The 8,721-nt window shown below is 57.5% G+C and overlaps 1 pseudogene; it reads right to left on the bottom strand.

Moving 5' to 3' along the window:
* Positions 1 to 4,105: 4,105 nt before the first annotated feature.
* On the bottom strand, positions 4,106 to 7,859 carry LOC123359395 (annotated as a pseudogene).
* Positions 7,860 to 8,721: the final 862 nt, after the last annotated feature.

Consider the following 8,721-nt stretch of genomic DNA (forward strand, 5'->3'; position numbering starts at 1 on the left):
TAATGTTGCGGTGTTTGCCCAACTGCGGAAACAAAGCAGCCAACTCCTCCCTCACTGACTCCCACCAATCCCCCTGGTTGCCATAGGACGCTCTGATGCTTTCCTGTTCTGCCAACACTGCCAGGCTTTGCCGTCCTTCTCCTTTATCTTGCAAGCTCTGGATGTTCAGCTTCCAAAATCCTCTGCCGTGGGTCAGGGAATTGCCCACATTGAGCACACGGTGAGAGCTGTGTGATCCGAACAGTCCATTGGCACCACCCTGCACTGGGCTGTCGACGTGCTCTCCTTCACGGAAATCCAGTCAATGCGACTCCTGGCCTGTCCCTCTGCAGCTGGTGGGAGCTCGGGTCAGAGGAATAGGAGGCTACTGCCCGCCCTCCACTGGTTCCGCTACGGAGAAACATGTCCTCTAAGCCAACCTCACTACAGACCTGCGCCAGGTAGTGCTCATCATAAAAAAGTTTCCTCTGATGGTTGGGAAAACGGGACCAGCAGTCCTCAGGCCAGCTGGAACAATTGAAATCCCCCAAACACCATGCAGTCCAGAGGCAGGGAGCCACTTCCTTCCATTGATCTTTTCTTTCACACCTTAACTGGGGATGATGAACACTAATATAGAGTAACCAGTGCCACGGAGCACAAAGTCCACCAGTAATTAGGTACCTAGTCAGAGCTTCACCACCTTCTGTACTCGCACCATGGATGTGAAGAACAAGACTCCAACCCCATTGTTCTTCCCTGGCCTGGAGGACCAGAAAGACAGCCCCTTTCTCCAATCACCGTCTGCTCATCAATGTACCCTGAAGTCATTAATGTGCATTTCCTGAATGCCCACCATGTCTATGTCCAGCTGCTCCAAGGAACTGAACATCGAGTGCCTCCTCCTGGGCCCCCAAATCCCTGCCACCTTCCACATGGCCACTTTAACAGCTGTCCCTTCCCTGGTACCGCCCTCACTCAGCTGCACAGAGGAGCTTTCATCCCCAGTCCCTGCCCATCACCCCCCCCGGCACTATTCCCACTGCCTCACTTTATTCCTGCCATATTTGGTCAACCAATAAGTCATACGGGAAAGACAGATCCCATCCCTCATTGTTAAAGGTCAGGTGGGCCAACTAGGGGCAGAAGCCCACAGTCTGTTGTCTGGCTTGGGAGCAGGGGCTCATGTCAGCTAAAGGCTCTGCTACTGCTCCCAGGAAAGAAGCCAGCCCGGCACAAAGAGGGAGGAAAGGGCTTGCCAAAGCCCAGGTTTGAACCAGGAACCTTTAGATCGTCAGGCTAACACAGCTGCATGGCATTTCTTTGGCCTGTTGCTTCTCTGCCCGGGATGTTTTTGCAGCAGTTGCACACAAAAAGGACGTCATTGTGAGCGGCTCATGAAGACAAGACTCGCTTTGGCCTGCCTTGCGCAGCTTGACTTGCTTCCTCACCCTGTTCCTGCCTTAGTGCCCTGGTTGACCTGGTGGCAAAAGGGAGGGGAGGGCCAGTGGCGCGGGAAGGAGGTTGAGCTGGACCCTGAGCTAGACGAGACCCTGGTGGTTGGATTTTTTTTCTTGAACTTCTTTAGACGGCTGAAGCTTAAATTGCTTAGAAAACAAAAAAAAAAGCCCCATAGGCCAACAGAGCTTTGAGAGAAATAACATTTATATTATCTTTAGAGCTTGATGTGTTAGCATGAGGTTTTTCCAGGAGGGGGCTAGTTTGTGAGCTATATTCACCTAGCTGTTTGGGTTCATGTGTTGTCGGTATGAGTGAGTTGCTGAGGCAAGGCTTGCATAATGTAGAAAATAACTTACCGATATCGTTTTGAGTTTCATTTTTTTTTTCTTCATGCATCATTTCATTTCCAAAGGAGGGAATTAGACTAACTAGTCCCCATATTTTCTGTGTTAATATTGAATGGTACAAAAAGGTTATTCATACTGGCCTGTCCGGTTATTCTAGATGACCTTATGCAGCAGAGCTCATTACCCATTAATTCTTTCACACCCCATGATTTCCTGTAAGAAGGCCAGAGTGGGTCAGACCAATGGTCCATCTAGCCCAGTGTCCCGCCTCTGACATTGGGCACTACAAGAGCTTTTGGTGGAGTGCACAGAACAGGACAAGCTGAAGTGATCCACCTTCATCTTCCACTCCTGGTCTCTGTGTAGTCAGAGATTTAGGGCTTCCCTCAAGTGATTGCATCACTGACCAACTTCACTAATAACTGTCGAGGGACCTAGTCTCTATTAACGTCTCTCATTCTCGGTGGAAGCCAGTTCTACCTTTCGCCCTCACAACGTACCATGGCAAGGAGTTCCGCACGTGAATTTCATCAGGCGGCTCTCCCCCCCCCACCTTTACTGCATGGTGGGAAAGGGTAAATAACACTTCACGCTTCACTTTAGCCCATTCATTCCTGGCTTCATAGACCTCTCTCATAGTGGTTCTCAGCATCTTTTTACCAGGGTCCCCTGAAATTACACACACGGGGGTGAAGCGGGGGGGGGGCACATGGGGTCACCTGCCACCCCCCCCACCCACGTTCTGCCTTCCATTTTGCCGTGCTCCCTGAAGTGCTAATGTAACAGGACAGAGCCGTGGGATGTTTCCTTGGCTAGCTCCTGCCTGCTCCTGGAGTCAGTGGCTGTGAAGCAATCCTCACTGATGGCAGGGGGCGAGCTCCCTTCTGCAGTGATACTGTAATTTTTTGTTGTGCCCCCTCTCCCCCACAAACAAGGCAAGCAGGCTTGGTGGCCTACTGAGCAGCCACTGAATTTTGCGAGAGGTAACTCCACCAGATACAGGGAGAGTAAAATACTTGCCATTTACGGACAGTTTACACCCAGCAAATTTTGCACCTAAATAAATCCGAATTAAAAAAAAGCGGTCTATCAAAAGGACACCCGATGTTTGGTTTATTTGCATGAAAGCCCTTCCTTTAACACAGCTAAGTTTGTTTGAAGGTCCTGCCAAAAATGGAAGTGACATGGAAAGATTCATGGAGTCTATTAGCAGGCTCGGAATAAGTATTATTCCAAAGGAGGTGGGGGGGGGGGTTGCCTCTCTTTTCTCTCCCCTCCCCCGTTTAACATTTCAAGCCATAGGAGACAATTGCTAGCAAAGAGGTCAATTTTACCATTTGCCTCGGGGTTGCAAAGATAAGTGGTTGCAGGCCCCAGCGAAGCAGCGTTCTTCAGAGCCTGCAGATGATCTTCTCTTTCCTGGGTGTAGACCTTCAAAATAAACGGAAACATTAACTGGAATTAGCCACGGGGGTGTCACACCAGCGAGGAGCCCCGACTGGTTTCGTGCAGTTGGGGAGGAAGAGGCCCCGGAGTCGGGGCCGGTTCCTGCTGCTGGGCTTAGCCAGAGAGTTGCATCCGTGCGGCAGAAGGCGACTATCGTTTTATTAAGCGTCATTATTAGCGCTCCGGAGAAAATTACCCCCATTCAAATTCAACCGCGGCGTACAAGTGCTTTTCAAAGCCTGCAGCCCCCACAGACCCAGCAGCCGCTTAATTTTAGGCAATTTTCCCCTAAGCATGAAAGCAATCCTTCTAATCAGGTTAATTAGCGGTGCTTTTATGCGGCTGCATGTAAATTTATAGGTGCCCCGAATAGCTCCTTTTAAAATAATAGAAAGGTGGGGGGAGGGGTGAACCAAAGCCGCCCCCCCCCCCGGATACCGTTGGGAGTTCACACCTGCGGGGTTGAACGTCCAGCGGGCTAGGGACAGTGACTCTCCCCTGCCGGCTTCGCCCGGCTGCTGGGTCTCTGGTAAAGCCACGCAGGCCCCGGCGATCAGAGCCGTGTCCGCCACCCCCCCAGGGCCTGGTCTCTAGCACCTGCCCGGCCAGGACACTGCCTGCGCCGCGGGCGGGCCAGGCCTCCCCCGGGGGCTGGGACCGGGGTCTGCAGCGCTGCCGTCTCCGCGCGCCCGTGGGCTCAGCGCCCAGCCGGGAGCGGGGTCCCCGGCGGAGCCCCCCACCTCGTAGCCGCCTCTGCTGCTGCTCCTCTGCGGGCTCCCCTCGGGCGCTGGCCGGTTCACCTTCTCCGGCCCCTGCTCGCCGCCTTTCTCCTCGGCCTGAGACGGCGGCAGCTCCTTCGCCCTGGGCAGCAGCGGCGGCTGCTCCGCCTCCTCGACGGCCGCCGCCGCCGCCGCCGCCTCCTTGTCCTCGGGGAAGCGGTTGGACTCCACCTCCACCTCGGGCTCGTCGGCTGTGTCGGCGCCCGGCGAGAGGGAGCGGTAGCTGGAGCTGCCCTCGCTGAGGAAGTCCGGGGCAGGTAGCCGGCCCCGGCCTCCCGGGTGCCGTACAGCTTGGCGATGCTCTCTGCGTCCTTCACCACGGGGCGGAAGGCGGACAGGTAGCTGCCCTTCCTGGGCAGGGGCAGCGGCGGCAGCAGCGCCTCGTCTCCGGACCGCTCCTCCTCGGCGGCCGCCCTGGAGAGGGCGCTGGAGCAGCGCTCGCCGTCCGCCCCGGAGCCCTCCTGCGGGGTGGCGCTGCTGCGCCCGCTCCCCGATGGCTCCGAGCCCTCCAGCTCGCTGTGGCGGCCGCCCAGGCCCGGCGGGTCGGCAGTGGCGGCCGCTTTGGCCTGGCTCTGGGCCGGGTAGGGCGGCACGGGCAGGCTGCCGGCGGCCGGCCAGAACATGGGGAAGGGCGGGTAGACGCCGCTGTCCTTGCCGGCGCCGGCCTGGTGCGGCGGCTGCTGGGGTTGGTGCGGGTGGCCCCAGAACATGTCCGGCGGCAGGGCGCCCCCTTTGCCCGGCTCGCCCCCGCCGGCTCCGCCCAGCGAGTCCTCCTGCTTCTTGGGGCAGAGCCCGAAGGCAGAGGCCGGGAAGCCGTAGGGGTGCGGGAAGAGCGGCGGCGGCAGCTTCTGCAGCATCCCGAAGCCTTTGCTGGGCACCGGGATGACCGGGTAGCTGCGCGCACCGCGCCGGGCCCGCCGTGAGCCCCGGCCAAGCTCAGCGCGCCGCGCTCCCCGGGCGCCTCCTCGCCGCTGCAGCTCTTGTGCACCGGGGCCAGCTCGGCTCCGCCGGGCGGCGGCGGGTGCAGGGCTGCCTTGGCGGCCGCGGAGGCACCGGCGGCGGCCACCCCATGCAGGGAGAAGGTCCGCTTGCGGGTGCCGCAGTTGAACATGGCCTTGACATCCTCCCAGGCCTGGCTCAGCTCGTCCGTGGCCGTCTTGTCGCTCAGCTTGAGGTGGCGGCGCCAGGAGTTGAAGTTGGCGGCGTCGGGCTGGGTGTACTTGGAGTCCGGCGTGCGGTGGGAGTGGAAGATGAACTTGTTGGGCGAGAAGTACATGCTGCAGTAGCCGCACTTGATGCACTTGGCCCGGGAGCTGTTGTAGCGGGCCGGGATGAAGCTGCCCCGCGAGCCCCAGGCGCACTCGTGCACCACGTCGAAGGCGAAGTTCTCCGGCAGCTTGTGCTCGCCCAGGAAGCACTTGCAGAGCCGCTCCGCCTCCCGCTTGGTGGTCATGCCGCAGCGCCGGGACGAGATGGGCATGGCCCCGGCCCGCCGCAGGATCTCCAGCTGCACCGGGGTGCACTGCACGCAGGTGATGCCCAGCGCCACCCGCCGGTTGTGGATCTCATTGTAGCTGTAGTTCTTGAGCAGGGTGTTGGAGATCTGCGCCACGCACAGGCGCTCCTGGCCGTCGATGACCAGGGGCACTATGGGCACGCCGTACAGGGAGGTCTCACCCACTTGGTTGGGCTTGAGGGGATTGGCGCCCGAGTAGGGCTGCAGCTCTTGCTTTGAATTCGGGGAGGAGCTTGAGTCTCTCCCCGTGCCCATCTGACTGGCAATCGCCTCCATCCCCCCCAAAACAATCCTGCAAAACAAGAACACAACAAAAGGCAGAGGTTAGCCACGCCGCCGCGGCCCTGGCGTGCAAAGCGAGCCCGGTGCTCGTGGGGGAAAGCGGCCAGCCAGGAGGCCGGGCGAACTCCACCAGCGAAGGCGGCCTGGGCATCGTTTGGCCTTTTGTGCCGCAGCAGATCTCCCCTACCTGGTCAAATTCAGTCTTAGCAGCAGCCCTGCATCCCTCTCTGTACCGCGGCAGGGGCATTGCACAGGCAGAACATTCCCTGGGCGCCGGATGGTACAAGGAGATGGGTTGAGAGGCTGCCGCTATTCTTTGTGGCTTGAAAGGTTTTGCTGCGAGTTAAGATCTCTCTTCCCCTCCCTCTATTATTCCAGGATCTGTCTGCGGCTCCAGACCAATGCAGACCTGAGAATACGGGCCAAAATGTCATTTTACATCTACCACAATTACTGCACTTGGTGGGCACAGAGAGAGGAAGAGAATCGCGAATATAAAATATTAACGAGCGACACAAGGCGCTTCTGTAGGTCACCAAGGAATCTCTCGGTGCATTTAGTTACAGCTGGAAATAGCAGAGTCAGAAATGAAAACAAACCGCCCCTGTTTGGGCTCAGATTTCTCCTTTTGGATCTCAACCCTGCCTGGTCACCTGGCATTTCTGAGCAGCAGTGGAGGGCATTAAACCCGACAGCCCTTCATAACGTGTTGGGGATTTTTTTTTTCAGTTGTTAGTGGGATTTTTTCCTCTATTTTTAATCTCCCACGTTTCAGCCGCTCGGTTTCTCACTCTCAACTAGCCCCGGCTCTGTGTTAAATAGCACCTCGGCTAGGTACCTGCTGCATTTGTCCAGCTTTGGAGGAAAGGAAAATAGGCTTTAATTAGCGCTGCCTGGAGTTGCATTTACACCTTAGAGGAGCGACTCAGTAAATAACCGGCTAACCTGACTGCTCCACTTTAGATAACCGTGAAGGGACTTACCCGACCGGCAGGTTAAATAAACTCACTGTCTGTCTGAGGCTGGCAGTAATCCTGCGGTGACACGGGGCCACCTGTATTTAATTGACAGGGTTCCCGTTCGCCAGCCCGAACGAGCCCTACCAAACGAGAGACGGTTTAGGAAATGCACCAGCAGCCGAAAGTTGTCGGGTTTGCTCCCAGACTTTGGGCCCCGGGTTATTTTTAAATGCGCTGGATCGACCAATACACTTGAACCTTCTCCCCTGTCTAATGCCATTGCAGGGGATTAGGAGCGAGGGAGATTACTGACCTGCCCCTCAGGCTCCCAGCTCGCCAGGGAGCAGAAGGAAGCGTGAGCCAAGCAAATGAGTTTATCTAAAAGGGGTCAGCGCATTAAGCAGCTTCCATGGTAATTACACAAAATAGCTGGAGTGTCCTCCTCGCAAATGTGAATCAAACTTCACCCCAGCGCTGGCTAAAGGCTGCCCTGGTCCAGACAAACGGGCTTCATTGTCTCGTCTGCAGCCAAAATATTGGGATCCAATGCTGGGAAAACGTATTGACTTAGATTTAGGGGGAGGGGGATTTTGTTTATTTTTAAGTGATTCATTCAAGGCAGCAAGTGATCACCCACCCCCCACACACACCAGCAGTCCCGTCCCAACGCCTAATTGGACGTGAAACCGGCAGAATGGGAACGAATGTTAGGGGATTAAAACGAATGACTTCGATATACACCGGCCCGGAGAGGGAGCAGAGAGGCAGCGGCAGAAGGGAAAGCCCGAAATGTGGCTGCAGACACCGAGCCACAGATTGGTGTCAACGACTCCCAGGCTCTGCTTGGACGTGCGTGTGCTGGTTTCGAACCAGGCTTGCAAAATAAATCCCAGGAAGCCATGGCTCGTGGGTGCAGGCTTGCAAGGCGGGGAAGGGCTTACCTTGTGCGGTGCAATCCCCGGAGCGGCGGGCAAGGTCGGAAGCACTTGTCAAAATAGTCCAGCTGCACCCCAAAACCAATCCACCCCCGCTTGCTAGGGTCCGTTCCTGCCGGGCTGCAGCCGCATCCAGAACCCCAGCACGGTGCGGAGTTTCATGGGAGCGCCCGGGCGCCTGCCCTCTGCCAGTGTCCTCCCGCGCGGAGATGCAACAAGAAAAGTGACCACATGGCAAGTCCAAGGGAGGATCCTGATCCTTAGCTGAAGACGTTGCACATTGATCCAGTGACCGCTAAAATAATAGGAAGGCACACCCACTTAGCACCCGCGCCTGTACATTAACTGCCTCGGGACCCGGGCCAGCGTCAATCATGGTTGCGCTCCAGTCAATCAAAACGCAGCCGGGGCTGCTTTAAGGGGGGAGGGGAAGTGGGGGGAGGGGGAGAGGAAAGGAACAGCGATTAGAAAAATCCACGCGATCTGGCAAAGGTAAGCGCTGGGATTTGTGCCCCTGTCACCTGGGCCATCTCCCCGCCCTGCAAGCGGGGGGAAAGTCGCGCTGGGGGAGGAAGGGGCCAAGGGAAAGGAGCTGGCAGAGCAGCCCGTCCTCTCACGCTGCTATTTATTTCTCCTGCCTTGGAGCGAGGGGGGTTGGTAGACGGGAGAGGCGTCAGTCCAGGTGGATCACCGAGCGGCTCCTCCCTGGGATCCACTTCCCCCCGGTGCGCGCCTTCCCTATGGGGAAGACAGGAACCAACCCGCTGTGGCTGGAGATTTTTGGGGTTTTTTAAGCCAAGCTGGGTCAAAAGTTGGTGCGCTTGGAGCCAGTCCTGGCGCGCTGGGAGAGCGGCAAACACTGAGCCCAAACCCGGTTCGGGAAAGTTTGCAGCAGAGGGTTAATTCGGGGGCACACTCCGGCTCCCCCCCGCCGCCCTCCGGCGTTAGCCTTACCTCGGTCAGCCGGAGCGAGACGGGCAGGCCTGCATGTGGCACTCGGCTACCCGGCAGAGGAGC

The sequence above is a fragment of the Mauremys mutica genome, unplaced genomic scaffold, assembly GCF_020497125.1.
Source record: "Mauremys mutica isolate MM-2020 ecotype Southern unplaced genomic scaffold, ASM2049712v1 Super-Scaffold_100113, whole genome shotgun sequence".
In the NCBI taxonomy this organism is placed as follows: Eukaryota; Metazoa; Chordata; order Testudines; family Geoemydidae; genus Mauremys; species Mauremys mutica.